This window comes from Podarcis melisellensis (assembly GCF_964234715.1).
Source record: "Podarcis melisellensis genome assembly, chromosome: 5".
Classification (NCBI taxonomy): Eukaryota; Metazoa; Chordata; class Lepidosauria; order Squamata; family Lacertidae; genus Podarcis; species Podarcis melisellensis.
This window is the reverse complement of record NC_138537.1, coordinates 43501605-43525336: the sequence shown is the minus strand read 5'-3', so window position 1 is coordinate 43525336 and position 23732 is coordinate 43501605. Positions and strand designations below refer to the sequence as shown.

The window sequence follows — 23732 nt, the reverse complement described above, 5'->3', positions numbered from 1 at the left end:
GGGAAGGGTTAGCACAAATAAACAGAGATTAAATGGTATAATTGTGGGAAAGTTCAGGGAGGCAGGAGAGGATATATTGTTTAATAATATCATTCCTAACTTGCATTAGCAAGTCCCTTTACTTAGCAGAGTGCATTCCCCTTTTAAACATACAGCAGTTAGCTTGTTGCAAGCTAGTTTTAGCCTCTCAGTATAAGATTCCTCTTCCCTTATATCTCTCAATATAAGATTCCTGTTCCCTTATATCCCTCTTAAAAAGAATAGACACGGCACAATCTTGTGAAAAAAGTATAAAAGTAGTTTACTCACATTCATTCAGTTCACAGATAGATCCCTGAAGGCAGACTTAGGTTACAATATGGGGGTTAGTCCCAGTGACTGCAGACTGGCAGTCACTGCTGCACAAACGTCAAAAGCAAGATGGAGAAGAGGAAGTGTGGATTTGAACCTTTCTCTGCCAGGCCCTAGTCTACCCCCCCATCCCTGATCATTTCATTTATTTAGAAGTAAGTTCCATTGATGTAAATATACGTTACTTCCATGGGATTATTCCTAGAGTCACAGAAAAAGAAGCAGCAAGAAATGGTGTTCCTTCCAAGGGTGGGGAGACGCTTTGGTCTAGTGGGCCAGATCCCAAAGTGCTCTGCAGGCCATTTTTGACATGTTGTCACATCACACCAGGTGGATCTGCTTGTTGGGCTTGCATTCCTCACTGAAGCCTTTGCCCCACTCTTTAGCTAAGCAAAGGTTTGTGGCAATCTGAGCATAAAATGGTGACTGCCCCTCCAAAACTTCCTAGAACAACTTAGGGCAGTTTCATACACTGCAGAGCAATAACCATGGGGGCCTCCAGACAGCAAATTTTGTGCAAGTGATTCAGAACTTTGGCTTTGTGCATTTATAGTGGATTGAAGTGCTTCATCTTTTAGCACAATAAATCACCTTTAAAAGAAACACACACAGTATAGAATTATCAGCATAAGAAAAATTATGGAAAAACACCATAAAATTCTCAGCATGTTATGCAATTAGAGAAAACATCCAAAAAAGGATCTTCAGATGGCATTTAATGCCCAGCAAACTGATTACAATGTATAAAAGAGGATCCAACTCAGGTTGGAACTGTTTAGACAAGGAGGGCTCATTAATCCACATGTGGTGGCATTGCGAACTCGGGGGGTGGGTGGGGGATATTGGGGAATGATTTATGAAGAACTAAAGAAGATGCTTAAATGTTCCTTCCTCAATAAGCCAGACGCATTCCTGTTAGCTATAATAGGACAGGAAATTCCAGATAAAGTAATAAAAACAAACAAACAACCCTCTTCCTTTACACAACAGCAGCAGCAAGGGTACTATACAGTAAAATGTGGAAGGAGAGGGAAATCTTGACCAAAGACCAGTTGGTAGTTTAAACTAATAGAATGTGTAGAATTAGCCACGATGACAGCCAAAATAAGAAATACAAAGAGAAAAACAGTTTTAAGTGAGTGGGAACAACTAGAGGAGTATTTAAAAAGAAGCGGTATAAATATAAATTTACAAGTAGGGTTAAACATATGAACACCAGTAGACACAACAAGGAGTGGAAGATAGAGGAGGGAAGGATTGGAAAGCTTTAGGAGTTGCAGCAAACCAAAGTGACTGAGGATGTCAAGGAAATATAGGTTGGGAAGTCCAGGCGAGAAGGCTTAGGAGATGATGTTTGCAACTGGAATAACTATAGGTAAAGGTAAAGGGACCCCTGACCATTAGGTCCAGTCGTGACTGACTCTGGGGTTGCGGCGCTCATCTCACTTTATTGGCTGAGGGAGCCAGCGTACAGCATGACTAAGCGAACCAGAGCAGCGCACGGAAACACCGTTTATCTTCCCGCCGGAGCGGTGCCTATTTATCTACTTGCACTTTGATGTGCTTTCAAACTGCTAGGTTGGCAGGAACTGGGACCGAGCAACGAGAGCTCACCCCGTTGCGGGGATTCGAACTGCCGACCTTCTTTTTTTTTTTTTTCTTTTTTTTTAAACTGCCGACCTTCTGATTGGCAAGTCCTAGGCTCTGTGGTTTAATCCACAGCCCCACCCGCGTCTCCATAGTTATTCATTATGGTCCTTTGGATATAACTATAAGTTTGGAATAACTATAACCAGCTGTAATTGAAAATTTCACAAAAAGAAAGAAAGAAAGAAAGAAAGAAAGAAAGAAAGAAAGAAAGAAAGAAAGAAAGAAAGAGAGAGAGAGAGAGAGAGAGAGAGAAAGAAAGAAAGAAAGAAAGAAAGAAAGAAAGAAAGAAAGAAAGAAAGAAAGAAAGAAAGAAAGAAAGACACCCCTAAACAGACTTTTTGCAGATTGGAAAGTAATAGGGAAATTCCCTGCAAAGTGTGAATTAAACAAATGGCAGGATGAATGCAATCTCATATAATTGTCCTGCAAACAAATCAGAAGAATTGCTCAACAAAGGCCAGGTATATTCTAACCTCCATGTAAGTTTTGTAAGCTCAATAAACTGGTCCACCCACCCACCTGCAGTTTGCTATTAAGGCCACAATCCAAAATCATGATGAATTAGAAATCTGTCTCACTAAATTCAGTGGAACTTACTCCTTAGTAACTGTGTTTAGGATTGGAACCACCGTGTGGATAAAGCAGGGAGCCCCTACAAACTTTGGCTCACTGAGAAGTGTTAGCTATATGATGTGTGAGATTTTATCATGTATGCAGTTTTCAAATACCTGCTTGCCATAGTCACACTTCATGTTTTTTAGGAATGTGTCACAGGGAGACTTTTGAGCTGGAGCAGTATGGCAGCTCTCAGAGGAGGAGCTAGCTCTGCACCTGGGGGCGGGGCAAACTGCCCGTGGGGGCGAGATGAGCGTCCCAGGGGGGCAGTGAGGTGATGTCACCCCCCTCAGGGATGACACTTGGGGTGGGCCGCACCCACCACACCCCCTTTCTCCCCCAGTGGCAGCTCTTACCTGTAAGAGAAACCAGTTCATTGAACGAGACCATATTTGTCCCGAAAACCTGACAAGAAAATTAGATGGGTGACATAAGATATTGGAATCAAAGAAAAACAATTGTCTCTGTTAACTGCTTCACACAGTCTAGATTTCTAAAACTTCTCAGTCCGCTGCTTGTCAAATTTACTGAATGCTATTGGGCATTTAAACCTTAGTACCTTGACAGCTAGTTCTAAGGCTCCAACACTGCAGCACAGGACTCTGATTTTGGTGTTAGAGGACCAGAGGACATTTTGCTGCTTGAGGTGAAGAAGAAGAAGAGGGTACCCACAAGATTGGTAGTTGAATCTTATTTGAATGCTGGCAGTAGGATGGTGTCCCTCACATGCACAGGCAACCTGGTACTTCGCACCCTCAAGCACCTGCCACCTGAGGTGACTGCCTAATGATGATCACAGCCCCCTCTTTTACAACTTCAAAACAGTTGTGTGAATCAGTCTGGAAATGCCCAACATGCTCAGTGGAAATCAAATCAACCCACAGTTTTCCATGCTAAAAAGGTGAGGCAAATATTTACCCATCATTCTTTGGCAAAGAGGAGAAGAACCACCCAGAAATGGTAACTTTCAGGTCTGAATTGTTGGGCCTTGCCTTGTTTTCTTGGCGTCACACATGGGAGTTAGGGTGGGTGGGAAGACAGCATGTGCAGCAACCAAAATGTCCCCTAGATTTGAAGAAATGGCCAGCAAAGTCCATAGTGACATGCAACCAAGGGGAGGCCATGGAGTAATTTAAGCAGGAAGTTAATATCAGAAGTCAGAGTAATCAATCTCTGTTTCCCTCAAATGGCATGAAGAAGGCAAATAAAAGTTCGGCACCTGATGTAGGCCGGCAGCTGAGAGCTGCCTGGGCTTCCCCTCCCTTTCTTCTCTTTCTGTGTCATTCTCCTCAGCGCCTCCATTCATCACACTGTCACTGTCCTGTTCGGGCTTCCCCTTGTGCCTAACTTGTCTTGGAGCTGATGGCACAAATTTAATTTGTTACAGGCGAAGGAGGGGTGAGCAGAGCCTTGCCTGGGGCACCATTGCTGGAAGCCGTGTCAGGCAGACGTATTGTTCCTTAATGGTGACTGGCTGGTGCTGGAGGAGAGGTGGTGGCACAGGAACACTGCTGATTAAATTAAAGCAAGTTGCTTCTTTTTTCACACTGGAAGTAGGTGGCTTTTTGGCCAGGAGACAATAACTTTGGAGGCAGATGCTCTTTTGGAAGCCAACCAGCCATTAATATTTATTAGGTAGCTCAACAACTAGCGCTCTGGTGTTGTGTTAGCTTTGTGATCCTGAGCTGTCACTCTGCTTTTGGGATGTAAGTGGAGCTTTGCAATTACAGGCATCGCAAGCGGTGTGATCCCGTCTATGTTTGCTCAGAACTACCCAGAAACAAACCCCTGTTTTCTGCAACAGGCTTACTCAGTAAAGAGTTTCTTTATTTTTACCTTTTTATCCCACTTGCCTCCTAGGAGCTCATGGTGGCATACATGAACCTCACCTTCTGCATCTTATCCTCACCACAACCCTCTGAGGTAGGTTAGTTAGGCTAAGAGTGATGGGCAGTGCTATTTTTCTAGAAAAAGAGGTGCCGGAACTCACCTCCCTTGTTCTCTTATACTGGCAATGGCACTCACCTGAGAAGCGGCAGAACTGAGTTCCGGAGAATTCTGGCTGAAAGAAAGGCCTGGCGATGGGCCCAAGGTCATACAATGAGCTTCATGGCTGAGTGAGGATCCCAAGTACAGTGGTACCTCGAGTTACAAACACCTCTGGTTACAAACACTTTGGGTTACAGACTCTGCTAATCCAGAAGTAGTACCTCCGGTTAAGAACAGTTTCGGGTTAAGAACGGACCTCCCAGAACGAATTAAGTTCGTAACCAGAGGTACCACTGTACTAGTCCAATGCTCTTAAGTCCTGCTCCACATTGACTCTCGCAGGAGTTCGTAGGTTTGCAACCTAAATCATCAGTCTTGAATTTTTAGCTCTTGAAAGTGCCCCTTATTATTAGATACTATGCCACACACTCCTCAGTGGCAACTTGAGTTTTGCTGCTGTTGAAAGTAGCTACATGTTAACTAGGCAAAATGGAGTGAGTAGGAGGCCTAAATATGTATGCAAAATGCATATTAGTAAAACAGAAACTGACATGGACAAAAATAAATGTACTGAGGGCTAACTCTAGAGGCCAGAAGCATATTTATCCCACACCTCCATGAAATGCCTTACTTTCTCCCATAGAACTGAATGGTTGCCACTCAGTTGGAAAAGCCTGAAACACTTAGCCGGTAATCTCAGGGTGATGGGTTCAAGCATTGCAGGGGGTTGGACTAAATAATCCTCATAATCTCTTCCAACTCTCCACTTCTATGTTTCTTTGATACTATGTCTAGGGGCGGGGAGTAAAATGCTGCATTTGTAAACACTTTCTAGTTGTGGTGAGCTGGAACTCTTCCTTCTCTCCTTGTTGCAGGGAGGCCTGGCAGACTTTACTGACAAAGAAGTCCCAGTGTTTTCCCTATGCTAAAAAGGGCTTTACAAACCTGTTTATTCTCATATTTATTCCACACATGTGGGACAGGAGGTTTAAATTTTAATTTACAGATTTAATCCTCAGTCTATTTCCAACATCATCCATCTCAGTGAATTTGGTGTTTCTGGCATCAGGAATTGAATATTCAGCATGAAAACTCAGACAGCAACGTGAGGGTGCAGAAGAATATTTCTACTTGAGGCTGTTTTTCGACCTGCCTGGCCTAGGCAACTTTGCTCAGGGTCCTTGGGAAAGTTAGATTTGAATAAGCTGCCAACTGAACTTTAGATTTTTGACACCTTGTCAAGTTGAGTTTCAACTTTGGGATCAAAGCATGGCATCTCCCTTTGAAGACTTTCCACTAAAGTTCCTTTTGCTAAGGTAGCATCATGTGATAAGAATGAGGGGTTTGTGTCTGGAGACCTGGGCCCAGACCACCCTCTGCTTTGCATTGCACTCCCAATCTCTTGGTCACGTTGAAGTGTGACCAAGAGTCACCCAGATTTTTATCTTTCTGAAAAGTAGTCCTAGGTAATATAATCAGACCACACGTACATAGTAATGTATTCAGATTTCTTCCCTACAAAGTCTTGATCATTTAGTAGTCTGCATAACTGCTTAACAATTTATAACAATAACTAGGGAAAAATGGTGCTTGGTCAAGTTCTTAAAACCTTGCAGTTTTCTCCCCTCCCTTGTGCACAGGGCTCTTTATACTCATTAAGGGCACCAGAGTGCTAAGTCATTATTGTAATAAGGATATATGCTGAATAAAAAGAGCCATGCTTCAGGCCCCATAAATTACAACTGTCAGGGAGATCGTTCAAGGGATCCACAGGGCTGGGAATAATTATTTACAGCGTGCTTTATAGAGCAATTAAAAATTCCCCAAATGGTGTTAATTGCTTTTAATGTGCAGAAAGTGCTGTCTGGATTTCAAGTGAGTGCTTAGCAGAAATGTTACTCTTTAACTATTTCCTTAATGTTTGCTTTATACTCCTCCCCCAACAATTTCTGTCCCTATTCTGTAAGTCACATCTTTAAAAATGTATTAAATATGATGCCACTCTGAGGCCGTGTTCAAATAGATTGTTGCATTCATTGGAGTACTTCGCTATTAAAAGCGAAACAATCTAGAAGTCCAATTGGCATTACAAATGATGGGATTACAACAGGACTGGAAGGGGTGTGTGTGTGTGTGTTTAATCCCGTGGTCTAAAGTGCAAGAAGATCCACTTCACACAATTTGCGGAAGACAAGTGTTACTTTGACATCACCTCCCCAGCCTCCCCCACAATCTAGGGAAGGAAATGATGTCACATGGAAATCTGAGATGTGACAATGTATCAAGCATTTCAATTCTTGGGCTTCTTTTGGAAGGGTGGGATCTAAATCTAATAAATAAATAAATTTAAGAATTTGTGGCCAGATCAAGTTTTAACAAGGGAAGGCAAGAGATGTCACCATGTCAAAAATCTGGAATTTGCAAGAGAGCAAGCTGCTGCTGCTGCTGTTGCTTTGAAAGAACTCAGCAAAGCAATGAAAAAAAATGTTATAAATGTAATGGCCTGGGAGATTAAAAATGTCTTCACCTAATACCCAAAGGACCATAATGTGGGCAACAACAAGCCTCTCTCTGGAGGGCATTTCATAAACAGGGCACCACCACTTAAAAGGCCCTCTCCTTTGTCACCACCCACTTCGTAGCATTAGATGGAGAAAGGCCTCTGATAACAATCAAATGCCTGGACAAGTACAAACAGGAGAAGGCAATTCTTCAGTCAACCTGGACCTGAGTTCTGCAGGACTTTGAAAGTTAAAACCAGCATATTGAATTGGGCATGGAAACAGACTGGAAGCAGCATGACAAATTGCAGAAATGCATGCGGGAGGCTACGAGAGCATGGATAAACTGTAACAAGGCTGTCTCTATCCAGGTAGGGTCATAGTTAGTAGGTACACAGTTCTCCAAGCCACGGAAGTCATCTGAGTTTCAAGTACCAATGCTGGATCAAGGTCTCTTGACTGTGTATGTAACATTCTAAGCCAGAAAAGAACATCTGAGAAAAACAGCGCACAATTTGTTAGATTGCAGAGTGTTACAACTGGACAAATTAACATATAAAACTCTGTAATTTTGAACTTTGGCGACATCACTAGAACACAGGAGAATTATGAAGAGAAGAGCATCCATACACATGCCCCCCTAAATCATGTAAATAAATAAAAAATACTTAACTAAAAGTAGAAATAATCAGAATATTTGAAATTGAAATGCTCGTTGATGTCACTTGGATAAAGTTGTGGCATAATTGGCAACCCGACTGAACAATAGGATTGGCTTCCTTGAATTAACCAATTGTGTTGCAGGTAGCTCAGTTCTGGAACAGGACAGGTGGGTGCCCTGCCCCCCCAATAAATCCTGACTATGCCCATGTTGATACAGGAGAAGGAATCTGAAGGAGAATCCATACATTTTCTCGAAGTGTTGTGCCAAATGCTATGAAGCCCAAGGGACCCCTAGTGCAGAATCCTGTTCTCACAGTGGTGAACCAAGATGCCTCTGGGAAGGCTGTAAACAGGACCTGACTACAACAGCACTCCCCCCCACACACACACACTTGGGATCCAAATAAAATGTTGCTTTCTTGGGACAATGACTTCCATGAGATTTATTTTCAAGTCAATACATTTTAATTCAAGATGATTGCAGGGTTAGAGCCCTTTCAACCTTTCACTCAGAGTACCCCTCCAAAAAAAACAAACCCCAAGTTTTCTCCTCTGACTTCTGATCCGTGAGGTTTTGGTTCAGGTTCCATTTTCCCTCTTCAAGATGTTCTGATGAAGACAAAAACCCACAAAAATTGACTCATCGGTATATTGGGTGGGCAGGGAGAACCCAGCACAAAGGAAAGGTCCCTGAGAATGGATGAAACAGGAAACCCGCAGAGGGGGTGTTTGGAATTATTACTATTGCTTTGCCTACGTAGGGGAAGCCATGTGATATGAAAGGATCTTTCCTGGGTTCCTGTTTAACAGATTTAAACTAAAGAGACAACTCTGCTGTGTATTGAGGGAGATGATTCTTGAAACATGCTTATCCAGTCTTTTGCAGGAGGACAGGTAGGGTTTGTGTAGGCCTGCGTGACAGGCACCTTTTATCTTCCATTGTTAAAGAAATGTTTATAGTTTGTTCGTTACAGTTTGTTCTTCAGAACCTCTTTGTCGCTCTTTGTTTCTGCTGTCAATACTGGTGTGCTGAAAGGATGGATGAAACAAATTGCACATATTCAGACCTCCAAACTAAATCCACGCATGCATCTCTCCCAAAACACAATTCTCCTTCCAGGTTCTTTATTAGATTAGGAACAATTCAGTATTGGTATTAACAAAAAATCCTACATTCCGTTGTGCCCAAATCTGGGGATTAAATGCTTATAAACAGGAATTAAGAGAGGGAGAAACTTTCTATTTGCTGAGGAACCTACAGAGACCCAGTGTAGGCTGGTATGCTGGCTCTGGTGCCTCCTAGACAGAGGTGCCCTGGCCACAGTTCTCTATGCCCTGGTAACATCCAGATTAGGTTGAGACATGTTGCACTTGGGGCAAGCCTTGAAAGCTACTCAGAAGCAGCAATTGATACAGATTTGGCAGCAGCATTATTGACTAACTAGCCATGTGTAGCAGTATCAAAAGACGCCGCTGGCGTCCTGTGTTTTCCACAAGACCTGAAGGGTAGAAATACAAACAGAACTACTAAATCAGCCAGATCGACTGAATCACTGTCTAGTATGTGATCTAATATTGTGGGGTGTTCTGAAGCTGCACTGAACTAGGACTCCCTAGCTTTCTGCCACTTATAGCCTTGGTGCAGTGGTGAAGCTACCTGTTCTGGCACTGGGAGAGGGTTACATCCAGGGGCACGGCTGGTGTGCGTCCCAGGGGGCGTGGCGCACTGCCCATGGGGGGCGTGCCATGCATCAGGGGAGTATGCCAAGTAGTCCACATCCCAGGGTGTGTGCGCTGAGCATCCCAGGGGCAGGGGCAACCGCGATGTCACCCCCCCCCGGGATGCCACCCGGGGCAGACCGCTCTCCCCCTGCCCCCACTTTCATCCGCCAGTACCTTGGTGAGTATATTTGCTTTATGGCACTTCTTTTCTACATAATGCTTTATAATGTGGTAACAATTAGGTCATCTCACATTATAGCATGTGAGAAAGAGAGGCAGTGGAGGAGAGGAAGCACAGAGGGAAGAGAAGCGTGAGTCTCCTACTTGGCATCTAACATATGTTCTTTTATTAAACCCAGGTCCTGACTGGAATATGCTAATTGTATACAGGAAGTGGAAGCAATATGTCTGGGAGTTGGGTGGTGAATGGACTTAGCAGGCACTTGTCTTATGTGTAGGGCTGCCATGCGTCCAGTTTCCCCCTGGATACACCTGGGAATTGGGCTGCAAAAATGGCATCTGGGCGCACTTTAGCTGAATTGGCAAAATGTCTGGGGAAACCGGATGTATGGCAAGTAGGGTGGGATTGTTGTTTTTTAATGCTTTGAATGCTTTATTTTTGGGGGAGACGTTCCCCCCAAAAGCTCAATAACTTTGCCCAAGGAAAAGGTAAAGCTCAACAAGTTTGTTTTCACTTTGGGGGATATGGCAAACCCAATGTAGGAGACCCAAATTAGTCTTCTCTTTGGAATTCTACGGAGATATTAAAATGAAAACATTTTAAAAGGCCCTTTGGATGCCTTGAGGCAGAGAGGTGATCCATAAATATCATTCAAAAACACACCAATGATTTTGTGAAATAAGCTGTTGAATGGGATCCTGGGACCCAGTAAAAGTTGCAAAAGCATAAATCACTTTTCAGTCTCCTTGATTTTACTGGGTGAGATCTGCATGTGCTTCATTTTCTTTCATGGGACATAATAGGACTTCACTTTGAGCAAGCTGTCCTGTTTATGACTATGAAAATTCAAATATTGGGCGTACTGGGTTGTAACAAACTTTGTTATGCTCATTAACTTAAATGGGTCTCCTCTGAGTAGAACATTGGATATAAGGCACAGGGAATAAAAAGAAACATGCACCCCCCAACCCCAAACCAACCTTGCAACAGAGACTATAAAGCAGAGAAGCAATAATTCACAATTAATGTTGGGGAATTCAGGCATTGTCTCCCCGCAACCAGCCCATGGGGGTGATGTTAGGATAGCCTTCCTTTTCTGTATGGCAGCCCTGTGGTCCAGAACAGCTCCTGTAAAACAATCACTGGCTGATTTTAATATGGCTGCACTTTCCAGATATCTCCTCCCACCTTATATATTAAGTATGTATGTATGTGCATGCGTGTGGTACTAGCAGTTCAAGGAGACTTGTTTGCCTGTGGCTTCATTAGCATTTTTTGGAAATAAATTGTCCCTACTTTGCAACGTTCTTCGTCTGTAATGGATAAGTCATGGAGAGGCCTTTCAGGGCTGCCTTAATCAAACTGACAGATTTCTCTCCAGTGACTTTATTAATCCAGATTGAAGGAGGGACTCTAAACACCCCCTCAGGAGCTCAAGGGTGGGGGTTGGGAAAGAAACGAGGTTCTTGTCGGTTGATGGACTTCCGAGAGAGCTTGGTAGGAACTAATAAATAAACAGGAGCATTGAAAATGGATGGCTTGCTGTTTGCAACAGGCGCACTCTCAAGGAAGGCAAACTGCTGATGTGAGGCTCCGCCAACCCAACCCAATGCCTTCTCATTTAATAAAAGCAACAAGGCACAGTAATTACTAGAGTTTCAAATATCTGCCACATTCTGGATTGCCTTATTGGCCTTTGGCTTTCTTATGCTCAAATCCCCAATTATTGCAGATTTCTCCTTGCTCAAAATTTAATGGAAATGGAGTATTGGTTGGTGGTTTGTAATCTAATGCTGGGTGGAATTGACCCACCTGCCAGAGGGAGTGGACGTAATTCGTATTTCCCAGCGGCAGATTACTTGCTTCTGCTAATGTTTCCCATTTATTTGAGAATCTGAGCTGCCCCTGTATATAGCTGCCATTAAAGGCCTCAAAGGGAGCCAACATTATGACTTAATACATGCTAAAAAGTTTTATTTTTTCCAGAGCAAACTTGTGTCTGATAAGCACATTCCAATTTTACTATAGGAAATGAAGAGCTAATGACCTCCACTGCAGAGTAGGCCTATCCAATTAAAGAATGGAACATTTGTCCTGGTTCTGGCCATGCAGCTACTGTTGTTTAGTTAATTGCTGGAGATGCTTGCTAAGAGCATCCTCATCACCTCCCTTGCCTTTATTTTGCCAGGTCCGAGGAAAGTTGGAAATGTTAGGTGATCACAGTGAGAGCTCAGCTGGCTGTACATCAGTCTGAAGAGGAAGGCAAGGAAGTGGTATGGCTTGGTTGTTTCAACCCAAGGAAAATGGTAGTATCTACAGAATGTTATTTGACAGCTTTTTGTGTGGTATACACATCTAGAGAACTTTTATGGGCACTCCTGATCAAATGGTTGCTGTGGTGGAGCCTATTCTTACTCGTGGTCCCAGAATTATGCCAACTGGCTTTGTTGCATATTTTGAATTCACAGATGATTAGCTCTCTTGACAATTGTGTGGTGTCACTCTAAGGTTGAATATGATGTAGACATCACTGGATCAATATGGTACTGTGTCTGCTTGACTGGCCCTAGATTTAGGGACATGCAAAGGCAGTAATTAAGATGGGAAAGTCAAACTAAAGTGTATATAATGTTGTGTTTCAGACTTAGTCAAAATCTATACAGACAAGAGTTTGTTTATTTGGCTATGCTAGCCAACAAGGCCAACCTTCCCACTCATTTTTGTTGACTGCTTACACTGAGGGTATACCACTTGACAAGGGTTTCATATTGGCAATGGACTTGACGAAAATATAGAACACTAAGTGATATAGACCTTGCACAAAGATCTAACCATTTACGCAAGAAGATCAAGATGGATGAATCAGAGGGAAGGGATGGGGTAGGCCAAGCTGGAGGTGAGGGAAGTGGAAATAATTGCTATAAATAAGTGAAAGCAGATGATAAGCTGAAATGAGGGAGTGGAAACAACTTAATAAATAGGGTGAGTGGCAGAGGAACAGGAGTCAGATATTAGAGAGGGATGAGGGGCTATCAGTAAGCTGCCAAACAGGGGAGCAACTTGTGAAGCGGCGAAGCCAAGGGCGGCTATTCAAAGCTAAAGAGGTGGAGAGTTTTAAAGGTAAAGGGACCCCTGACCATTAGGTCCAGTCATGACCGACTCTGGGGTTGCGGTGCTCATCTCGCTTTATTGGCTGAGGGAGCTGGCATCCAGCTTCTGGGTCATGTGGCCAGCATGACTAAGCCACTTCTGGTGAACCAGAGCAGTGCACGGAAATGCTGTTTACCTTCCCGCTGGAGCGGTACCTATTTATCTACTTGCACTTTGACGTGCTTTTGAACTGCTAGGTTTACAGGAGCAGGGAGCAAGCAATGGGACCTCAGCCCTTCGCGGGGATTCGAACTGCCGACCTTCTGATTGGCAAGTCCTAGGCTCTGTGGTTTAACCCACAGCGCCACCCGCATCCCTGGAGAGTTTTAAAAGCTATGGTTAAAAGCTAGAAGTGGATGGATGCAGAACATGATAGGGAACTACAGTAAAATCTTAGGATGAGGTGGAAGGCTGAGTAAGACGAGTGCAGGTGGATAAGATCATCTAATCCAGATTCCTGTTATCCCAGTGGCCAGCTGGAGAACAGGGTGTTGGACATTTGGTCTGATCTAACAGGGCCCTTCTTAACCTCACTCCTCCTCCCATTCCTCTGCTGTGCTACCTTCTATCCCTATTCAAAGACATTTTCAGTTGACTGGGAAAGGAATAAGTGGTAGTAGCAGGGAAAGCCAACAAGAAGTAATAATCAGGATGATGTTTAATGCATATTAATCCCCTTGTATAGCTATATTTATATTGTGCTGTTAAATCTCTGCTCACTGGTTGGATCACCTCCAGATTAAGCAAGTTAAACAAGACTTAATTTAACATATATATTTTTAATGTTGAATGGTGCAAAATCAACTGTGTGATTAATCTGATGGGAAGTTATAATGGCAAGAACAAAGACAATGTAATCTATGTCAAGGGGAAGATTGGTCACAACAACGCAGGCAGGCAAAACCAATTGGAGCTCATCCACACAACTAGCCCAAACTGGTTTAATAGTCATTCCCTCTGCCAGGAAGTCCTGGGAATTGTAGATCTTTGTGCAGCTGAGCCAAAAGTACTCCCTGTGTTTAGTGAACATTGTAAGAAAAATCAAGAATATCCCCTCCCTTTATGGTTTCTTTTTCTGGCTGTTCCAGAATGATCACCTCTTCGATGGAATTAACTTCATTTGCCTTTTGTGATGTAATAACGTAGCTGAATCTGATTGGCAGCATCGTATAATGCTACCACTATATTAACTTTGGTGGATCACCATGTGTCTAAACCAGAAAACATTGCCTTCACCCTGAATTATATTTACTTCATTATACAAGTATTTATAAACTGCCTTTAGCCCTAATTTGGAAGGTTGTATATATTTAGTGGGTAGAATGTGTTAAACCTGCCTTTTATATGGATTAATGTGGGGTTGTTTTTTTTTAAAAAAAATTGATTTGGCTTTCATATTTGTACTACTGTACTTTGTAAGTCACTTTTGATTACCTTTTGTAAAGAAAAACTACTAATAAGTGCAATTAATAACAATTATAATAATCTCATTAACATATTTTGAAGTGGAGCAATAAAATAATTGAAACATCATAAAACTGTGAAATACAAAGAAAATGACCACCACTAAATCAAATCAAATTGAATTGAATTTACTCTTTTATTTGTTTGTTTGTATATTTATTACAATTATTTATAATGCTGCAAGGCAATTCCGAACAGTGGCGTAGCGTGGGGGGTGCAGGGGGGACCGGCCGCACTGGGCGCAACATCTGGGGGTTAGGGTTAGGGGGTGCAAATCCACGGGTTAGGGGGCGCAAATTACTTGCCTTGCCCCGGGTGCTGACAACCCACCCTACGCCACTGATTCCGAATCAATCTGCAATGAGCTTTTGCTTTTTGAAATGTAACCAGTTTCTCAAGAAGCACTTTTCAGGAGTAAAACATATGCAATAGATCTAGACTGTGTGTGGACTACATGGGGGGGGGAGTACTCGGTCTCCATTGATTTTAAAATAAAATGTCATGTGTACAGTCCCTGGTTGCTTTGCTCAGCCGTTCAGGGCACGGTCTAATGTTAGTCCCCTTGGCTATTAACTTGGACCTGCATTTCTGTAATAATATCATTTCTGTAATAATATCTTTCTTCCAAAAGAGTTAACCTAGACCATCCTGCTAGGCCTTGGAGTGGCCACAAGGCACTCATAAGAAGAATCACAAATCCCTATCTCAGCCATAATAGCTCTCAAGTTATGCTGGGTTCGTATTTGTACCAGTGATCTGCCAGCATGAAGCTTTACATAGTATTCCCCAGCTTACCGCCAGAGAAATCCAGTTATCCATCACAGCTATTTTTATGGACAGGCAGAGGGGAACTTTGACAACCGCTCACTGCTGTTATCAACAGGTGTATATGGTTATTAAAGAGACTTCAGATACAGCCAGGCTTAGCAGGGTGGGAATGGACAAGGCTTTGGAGATGAACTTCAGCAAGCATTGTGCCAGCATCAATTTGCACAGAGAGAGCCATAGCTGGACTTTTAATGGTTGCTTAAATCCCCTCTTCCCATGTCGCCTGCTAAAAATAAACAGCTTAGCCATGAAACACCAGCAGAACAGTTGGAATAAATACTTAATTCTGCAATCCTAAGCATTCAGACTTGGGAATGTCCCATTAAACTCGGGGGGGGGGGCTGACTTCTGACTGAAGCAGACATAGATAGGATCACACAGTTAGCTCTCCTTACATTTTTTGATGTGCGAATTACACAAGTGCAGCACTGTAAACAAAACCCAGAAGGAAGCTCAAAGGACTGTATAGTATTTTTTAAAATCATGCAGTTCCCTTACTTACGAAGTTAGACAGACACAAGCACCATATCATATCTATATTATTTCAGGAGGCCTTTGCACCTTGAATGCTTCTCAAATGCCCTCCATTTTGTAAATACATATATTTATATAGATAGGATTTTAAATTCTTGAAATTTTTTTTAAAAAAATTGGAAACTTAAACAATGCTTTATTGTATATTTTATTCTCAGCAGCTTTGGGACTTACATGGCAAAAAGTGGGATATAAATTTTAAAATAAATATAAATAAAGAAACAAACAAACAGTATATTACAGTGACCTTATTTCAGTGACAGGATTTGCCGTGGCAGCTTGCGAAACTTGACTCAATTTTCTACCTCCTCGGTAGGATGATACATGTTAGATATTACTGCTATTCTGTTTTTGTTTGTTTCATTGCAATTACAATTGTTTTATTTCTTTGTTCTCCGTTATGATTCATGGGTGAAACAATAACCACCAATCAGCACAGGCAGGGCAACTTATACAACAGGTATATTTTGTATACATAAAACATAATGCATGCTGTCTTGAGCTCCCATGAGCAAAGGCAACTTATAAGCAGGTTCTTATTTTTATTGGGCAGCAAAGCAGCCTCTGGGGGCTGAGGATTTCAGTGGTGAAGCAGCTGGGGAGGGGCTACTTAACCCTTTCCCTTCCAGATACTTTTCTATTTAAAAATGCTCCCTCCGTAAGTTGCTTTTCCTTATTTGTGGTGTGGGGAGGAGGTGGGGGGGGAGAGATGTGGTGCATTCAGTTGTATCTTTTTCTTTGTGTGGTGATCAGCAGCTTTGAGGTGGGATTTTGAGTTTTAAGGCAACATTTTGGAAGGGTTAAATAATCCTCCACAGGCTATTTTTATTGTTCTTTTTTTAAAAAATGGTGCTGCATGAAACATCTATTTTGGCACTAAGAAACATTGTAAACAACATCCTCTTCCTGTACCCCAAATCCAAAGATACAGTATAAATAATAATACGTAAACGATCTGCTGGAAGTGTAGCCATTATAAACCAATCAGTATGCTGTTTGGTTCTGAGCCAATCTAAAGAGCGCTGTACTCAAAACGAAACAATTGTGTTATTAGGGCAGGTCAATCACATTGGCATAAAGTTGTCAACAATCATGTTAGTTTTCCTTCCGTGATCGGAGTGACTGAATCCCAAGCCCTCATTCCAAAAGCGCACTCAATGGGTTTCGGAGTTCCACCGTCAGCTGATCTCTAGTTATATCATGGGCCTAAAGAATTATATTCAGCTTAACAATACAAAAGCAGAAGGGGGAAGGAAAAGATACGAGGATCTCTGTATAAACACCTTAATGCAGATGTGAACTTGCAACCTTCACATGTTTGTCATGTACAAGAGTTTCAAGTCTGCCCAAATCTGGTCAGAACCAGGGCCAGCTCAAGAGCCAAGAAGCCAATAAGCTGGTACATGCTCTGATGCCCACCTTTTATCCCACTTTTCCTCCCATTTGGAGATCACAAGTGGTTGACAAACTCAGGAATGGTGATGATGCATCAGAGGGAGAAAAGGGAAGCTGCTCTATTCCTCCCGCTTTGCTGAGACCAGCTGCTCATGGTTTTTCTCCTTCATCTGTCAGCCAACAGCATCGATTCCATCAGGCTACCTGAGCTCTTTCCATCCCAGCTGGTCATTGTAAAAACTGATGCTGAAGTTTGCTCTCACCCCCACCCCCAGCTGAATCTCTTTAACCTTTTGTAATTTTCAAATGAAGGACTTTATACATTTTTAATAAATAAAACAAATAATAAACCTGAGGACACGGACTGCCTTTTTTATTGATCAGTAAGTTGTTCTGGGACACTTTTTGCCAAAGAGTGTAGTTCTTAAAATGCTTTAAATAACAAACTGAGCATTGAAACCATGTTGAGCAGAGCAACCTAAAGCAGGGTTTACTCAGAGGTTAGTCCCCTTGTGTTCAATGGATCTTACTCTTGAGTAAACATGTTTGCAGCCATGTAGGATATTTCTGAGCATGCTAAATGGAACTTACCCCCAGGTAAGTGTGCATGGGATTGTTAAACATGTTATAATAATACTTACCATTGGGACAATACTTTCAGATATTTAAAGTGCTTCACATGCATTATTCATTGTAATCTTCATAAGAACCCTGCAAAGCAGTATTTGCCAACGTGATGCTCTCTGGACTACAACTCCCATCAGCCTCCACCAGCATGGCTAATTATAAGAGATGGAGAAATAAGTCAATGCTACTATCACCTTATACTGCAATCTATGAAGTGCTAAGCCTACTTGTGAGCAGTATGCTTTTGTACAGTAATAACAGGTAGGAGACACCAAGTACAACTTAGGAGGTTGAATTTTGCATCATCCTTGAACCATAGGCAAGCTGCTCTCTCTCTCTGCCTCAGGCCTATCTGCAGTATAGAAGATAATAAACACTGCCATCTTACAGGGTTGTTGTAACAATTGCAACTAAATAATGGATGTGAAGTGCTCTGAACACTTGAAAGCAACACACCTGTATTAAGTAATACTATTATTAGCTCCCCATGAAATGTACTTCCATTTCCTGGCTTGTTGGTTTGTTTTTTGTACCTAAGAAACTGTTCACAAGGCAGATGGATATTAGAGAGAAGAGGGATGGCATCTGCATTGTTCCAGCAAGTCTCTTCACCCCCCAGATGCATACAATAGACAAGGTGGAGAAGAAGGGGAACGCACATCCCATTGAAAGTAAGCTGGACGTGCCTTTGAATTTGGATGCGGTCCCTCCTCACATACTTTGAAGTGGAATCTTATTCAGATATACATCTTGAATGTACCCACCCCAGTGATAACATAACTACAGGGGACCAGAAATGGATCGAGGCTCTTTTACACTGCTGGGATGACACACACTATACAATGACACAGAAAGGGGCCTTCTGTACAAAGGAGGGACCTTGCTTGTGGCATGCTCTCCCTTTGGAAACACACTTGGTTGCTGACACTTCTGTCATTTCAGCAGCATGTAAAGACCCACCTGCTGCTCAGGCATCTAGAGTATTTTAGAGTATGACCGAGAGTGAGTAGGCCACCTTGCACCTTTAAGCAGCATTTTTCAATTCAATGAGTTCTTTCAAGGTGCCCTTACATTGATTTATACTTTTGATTGTTTTCAGCTGATTTCATTTCTTCAGTGTATTTTAATGTGTGTGCTGCACCTTGACCTGAGATCTATTATGATGATGAAGGGTGGGCTAAAAAATATCCTTAAAAAATAAATAAGACTCAAAAATTGTCCTGCAGGGGTCCCTGGCCACTAACTAACCAGCTAGCACGGTGTAGTGGTTAAGAGTGGTAGTCTTGTAATCTGGTGAATTGGGCTCGCTTCCCCTCTCCTCCACATGCAGCTGCTGGGTGACCTTGGGCTAGTCACACTTCTTTGAAGTCTCTCAGCCTCACTCACCTCACAGAGTGTTTGTTGTGGGGGAGGAAGGGAAAGGAGATTGTTAGTAGCTTTGAGACTCCTGAAGGGGAGTGAAAGGAGGGATATCAAATCCAAACTCCTCCTCCTCCATGGCTAGACAAAGCAAGTACACCTGTCCTTGCCTGAGCAAGTAGGGATGGAGGTCTTTGTTTGCCCAGTATATCAGGGTTATGAATAGGCAAGAATGCTAATTCAAAATGCAGTGTATCCATTTCTTTAGTATGTTGATACTCTAGGCTTTCCATAAAAATGCCCCCCCCCAAAAAAAAATCCACATGAAAAAAGTGACCAATAGAAACCCATTTCAAAGTGCACCAGAAACTGAACTTCACTAAAGTGCCTCGCATGAGAACATGCACACACAGTGCTGGATTTACGTATAAGCTAAACAAGATATAGCTTAGGGGCCCACTCTCTTGGGGGCCCTCAAAAAAATTAAAGGAAAGAAAGCTGCACATACATTTCCAAAATATAAGATAAAAAACAAATAAAATAAAACCTACATACAGCAACAGTGTTTTGTGTTGTGTAGGCTCCTATGATGTAAGTAATGATGCAAGCCTCCTGTGATGCAAGCCTGCTAGTCTGCTCCCTAAAATATCACTGGTTTGCTCATTTCTATATACAGGGTGCCTACATTCTGCATGGACTGTTATGTGCAATTGCTTTAGGTACCTATAATTAGGTCCATAAATTACCATATAGCATATATTCAACACAAAAAACCAGCAACAAATTGTTGTTGACAAAGGACAGCTGGGCATATAAAGGACCCCATTGCCTTCATTTCCCTATTTCCAATATCGAGGGAGAAAGTATGAGAGGACAAGCCTGAACCAACCTCCCACCCAAGGGAAACTAAGCTTTGAAGCAGGCTGCCTATTGGATGCTTCCTTGTCACTGGGTTGCACTTTTTTGAGGGAGGTGAAGTGTATATTTATCCACCTTTCTAGGGATCAGCCTCCCATTACACAACAAGGCAGAGAGGGTGGGGTGGGGGGGAGCCAGATTCCCCACCAGTAGCCTCCGGGAGTGCAATTAAACCCTTGGGGGAGGGAGGGAGGGACCCCCTTGAAGCAGTCATCAGCTCCTTCCTCCCTAACCCCCGAAAGCTTCAGCTCTCCCAAACCACAAGGACTTTGGATGATGGAGCTGGCGCCAGCAGGTTCCCTAAAGAGTTCAGAAGTCAAGAACTTGAGGCAGGTAGGGCGGGTGCGGCGGGGGAAACCCGATCGCCTACAGACAAGGCGCTGCAGGAAGGAAGGGAAGGGGAAGATCCTGCTGGCCAGAAGAGGAGGGATCAGGGCCCTTTCTCTTGGAAGGGGAAGGAACAACAGGATATAGCCTCTGAGAGGCGCGGGGAGGGAGGGAGCTGCGTGGCAGCCTGTCTGGTGTGGCACGAGGAGGTCGCGTTTTCCCATTGCTTCAAATAGAAACGAGTGGCACTTTTCTCAAGTTTAGCAGGCACAGCTTTGAATGGGCCGCTGGCAGGGCTCTTCTTCTGTTATTATGTCAGATACGTAGGGTTGCCATATTTCAAAGAGCAAAAAAGAGGTCGCATTTGTCGACTTTTAGCTATGGATCGCTTTGACGACCCCACCCATGAAAAGGAGGACGTGTCCTGGAAAAAGAGAGTCCTGACTAGTTCGAGGAGTTCCTAAGGATTAGCTCCAAGTACAGAGGCATTCAGATGTTCGGTTTTCATTAATGAGAAAGCCCTCGAAGGTCTCTCTCATTCTCACACACGTGTTTGCTGACAATCTCGGATAAGCAAGGCTTGTGGCCCTGCGTGTGGATGACTGAGTGTGTGCCAGCGAGTAGAAATTAAATGGCTGTAAATGAATGCGAAATACAGATTTCTGTGCAAACAATAAAAAGAACTTCTCACTGTGTGAGAAGCAGATAAGGCTTCACCCTCAAATTCTCGCAGCTTTTTGAAAGCACCTGCCTTTCAGCATATACACCTGGCGCCTAAGAATTCAGCAGTGGACGCTTTTGCATTTGAGGTGTGCGTGGGTGCGCGGGCCCACGCGTGTACATTTCCCCGTGTATTCCAACGGCTGTTGTTTTATTCCATTTCCTACTTTGAAAAACACAGCTGGCCAAAATGGAAAACTTTCAAACGGCAAAGTAAAACGGGAGTGGAGTGTGGGGGTAGAGGGAAGAAAATGAAAATATCTTAGATCCACTCCTGTTTTCTTACTCGTCGCCAGTGGAGAAATCTAGCCCTTGGGTGACTTGGAGTGGGAAAGGTCAGCAAGGAGCGGCTGCGGTTGTGGGGACGCTTCTTATAAATTGGAAGTGACACGGAACGAAAACGTCCTCGCAAATATTTATTTGGCACTTGGGAAGGCCGGGCTGGGGTTTCCTCGGGATACTTGAGAGCGCTCAGAGGAGAGCTTCGGCTCCGCGCGAGAGGCGAGGCCGCGTTTCCCAAGTGAGGGGCAGGGGAGGGTGTGTGCCTGAACAGATGCTCTTTCCCCAATAATATCGTCTCTCCATCACTTAGCATCGGGAAAGCAAGAGACCATCTGGTGAAGGCCTGTTATTCTATATAGCCTGGGGGACAAAATTTGGGGGTCCCGCAAGCAACTGGGAATCGAAGCACTATTACAAACGGAAGAGTTTGGTTTATTTATTTATTTTCAAATTAAAAAAAAAGACCTGTACAGATCTACCAGGATAAATAATTTGAATTTCCAGTATATTCTAGTCCTTCCCAAATGGACTGCAAACAGCTACATGGTCACACCATAATGGGTCGTGGGTCTTTTTTGAACATATTTGGAATTCCCTTTCAGCTTAAAAATAAAAATACAATTTTCTGCCTAGGCGGTTGAGTCAAAGTAAAGATCTGACTAACTGTAAATTTTTTATTTTCTCCGCTTCTGCTATGACTAATCAGAGCTGTCAGTTAATTTAAAATTGTTAGTCACTGCATTAAAGTTGCTTTAAATCGGTGCAGTTAATACACCGAGAATATTTTGATAAAGAATACGGTGTGGAGAAGTGTAAAAACACACACACACCAAAGGATAAACAATTATAAAGGCTAAATGAAGAGACGGGTGGTGTTCGTTCTCTAAGATGCGCTCAGTAGGCTTTCGCGGAGCACGACTGGTACTTATTAAAATCTGATTTAGAGTCCACATTCTATAAGATCAACGTGTGACTCGATTACCCTAATGATTAATCGATTAATTCCATCAGACCCATTAACAACTCTGCAGTGGCAGTTTTTTTTAAAAAACAACAACTGTGCTTATCAATGTAATAGCAACACATCTCATCACCCAGCGAAGAATTCGACCTGCCCTTTAAAGTCCATTGCCTACCACCTTTTAAACTCCTTTGATTCCTACGAATTCGGTTCAACGGGACCTAACTTCCAAGGATGTTGCTTCAGAATCTGGATCATACATTACCTTTAGCTATTTCTGTAACAGAACTACTAAACAGATCTATAAATGCAAATTCGAACCGTATATATAAAATCCAGCCATATATATTTTTTTCCATTTCTTTCTTTGTCCAACAGAAACACAAACGTTCCCTTTCCCACATTTGCCGATTGCGTCTCAGGATCTTCCAGCAAATAGATAATCTTCATAATAATTGGAGGCTGACAGCGCGATATAAACGTGACTCTTGGAACTAATTGTTGTTTCCGCTACCTGCTGTTAAGGGAGGAGGTGGGAGGAAGAGCTATGGCTTTGCGTGTTCTGGCATTCTGCAGGCACTCGGAATTAATTCCTGTCTGCTGAGCTTCGCCAAACAAACCTCGCTCCAAGACGCAGCTCTGCCGTTAAGTTTGCGCGCCTGCGTAAGCGCGTTTCTGCGCGCCTATTTCTACCTCGACGCGCCCCCCTCACCCCAAGAGTTGCATTTTGTGCCTGCGTGATAATGGCTCCCGGCTCTAAATAATCCCCCTGACCTGGTAGGCTAGCATTTCTTTTTAATTATTTACCTGTTAGTGAAAGTGCTACCGCTCCCCTCCCCATTATTATTTTTTGCGTGCTAATGGTCCCTGCTCCTTTGGGCTGACAAGCCTTCTAAATCTGGCCAGCAGATCATTTCATTAAAGTTTAATGTCCGTCAATTGCCCGACATAAAAAATATAGACTCGGATCCCATCTAAAATATTAATACTTTAATGCTTGCTGTTAAATAAGCCAGGCCCCCGAGCGCCCCAAATCAATTCGCCATAATGCACTCCTCATTTGGCCACCGGCTCGGAGACATTTTTCTTGCGCTGTTATTAACTTCTGTCAATTGCTCACCCAATTAGTGCTCGCGAGAGGAGGAGGAGGAGGAGAAGGCTTTGGAAAGAGAAAGCCTCTCTCGGTTCCTTTGAAAGCCAACACCGAAAGCGAGGAATGCTGTGAACTCTCCGGGCCGCAGGACTGGAACAGGCAAGGAGGCACTGGCAGCAATCTAAGGATGGATAGATGATGGATGGATAGGAGAGCCAGGAAAAGACTAGCTCCTGGATAGAGGTGCTGACTTTTGTTTTGTTCCAATCCCATGTCTTCATTAAAACACCCTTACAGTGCAATCCTGTCTGTTGAGTCCAAAGAGGTTTCCTCGCTTGGGAGCAGCTATAGGACTGGACCTTAAATCGTTATCTACAGCTGCTGCAGGATGAGAATGGTAGG

At 43.1% G+C, this 23732-nt stretch overlaps 1 long non-coding RNA gene across 1 annotated transcript; it reads left to right on the top strand.

Annotated features, from left to right (window-relative positions):
- Positions 1-16058: 16058 nt before the first annotated feature.
- LOC309369481 lies at positions 16059-20876 on the top strand. The gene is made up of 3 exons (XR_014168169.1): positions 16059-16108; positions 18209-18341; positions 20653-20876. It is a non-coding gene; the product is annotated as an uncharacterized lncRNA (long non-coding RNA).
- Positions 20877-23732: the final 2856 nt, after the last annotated feature.